The sequence below is a fragment of the Gracilinanus agilis genome, chromosome 5 (assembly GCF_016433145.1).
Source record: "Gracilinanus agilis isolate LMUSP501 chromosome 5, AgileGrace, whole genome shotgun sequence".
NCBI classification, from domain to species: Eukaryota; Metazoa; Chordata; class Mammalia; order Didelphimorphia; family Didelphidae; genus Gracilinanus; species Gracilinanus agilis.
The window spans coordinates 241899164-241900361 of NC_058134.1; the positions used below are offsets into that span (position 1 = coordinate 241899164).

The window sequence follows — 1198 nt, forward strand, 5'->3', positions numbered from 1 at the left end:
TCTAAGTATAATCATATCATCTGCAAAAAGTGATCGTTTTGCTTCCTTATTTCCTAGTCTAATTCCTTCAATTTCTTTTTCTTTTATTGCTATAGCTAGCATTTCTACAACAATATTGAATAATAGTCCTCTATTTTATTAAATATCCATTTTCCCCATGAAGTATTATGTTTACTTTTGCTGGGCAGATGATTCGTGTTTGTAATCCTAACTCCTTTGCCCTATGGAATATCATACTCCAAGCCCTCTGATTCTTCAATGTAAAAGCTGCTAAATCTTGTGTTATCCTGACTGCAGATCCATGATCTTTGAATTATTAAAATTTGGAACATTTCATGAATTTGCATGTCATCTTTGTATAGGGGCCATGCTAATCTTCTTGTTATCATCCTAATTTTGGCATGTGAGCTACCAATGTGAGCACAGACTTGATTTTTTTTTTAAGTGATGCAGTGAATATTTTTGTAAGCAGAGATTGATAGGCATTCCTAAGATACCTACTCTAGCAAGGTGAAGCTTGACTCTAATTTGACAACTTAATCTAATTCAAGAAACACTGTTTAAGTACCTACAGTATCTACTCTGTCTTGGGCACTAGAAATACAAAGAGAAAAAAAAAGGACAGCACCTGCCTTCAACGGGAGAGTCAGAAGTAAACCAATTCATACAGGCACAGGAGAGGCAGAAATCACCAAATATGCTAGAAATCAAGGCTCTATTTAGCGTTTCATTTATTTCTAGACTTAAGAAAGTGATGGCTAAAATGTTAATAATACAGACTAAGGTTAAAAGTTCAGATACTACTGAGATGGTTTCAGATATTTGGTTCTATTGAGCAGTTTTGAAAATTTTTCCCCACTGTGACATTTCATAACTCATAACCATACAGCATCATAGGAGAAATATCTTCATTTTAAAAAAATAAGCCTTTGTTTCAGGGGAAATTTTTGAGATAAGAAAAGTACTACATAATTCTCTTAAAGCAATCTGGCCTATTCTTCTCCTCCTCTTTAATTCTGGGCCAGAATCATCTCTCTCTGCAAGGTATCCTTGTAAGATCTATGCAATGTCAAGAGAACAAGAAGAAAGCACCCAGATTATTAGGTGGACCCCTATAGAGGATTTATGAGAAAAAATAAGACAGGAGTCTCCCAGGAGCAGATAGGTTGCACAACGGATAGAGCCAGGGCTAGAGATG

At 35.4% G+C, this 1198-nt stretch overlaps 1 non-coding gene across 1 annotated transcript; it reads right to left on the bottom strand.

Moving 5' to 3' along the window:
* Positions 1-317: 317 nt before the first annotated feature.
* On the bottom strand, positions 318-424 carry LOC123250767. The gene has a single exon (XR_006506410.1). It is a non-coding gene; the product is annotated as a U6 spliceosomal RNA (small nuclear RNA).
* Positions 425-1198: the final 774 nt, after the last annotated feature.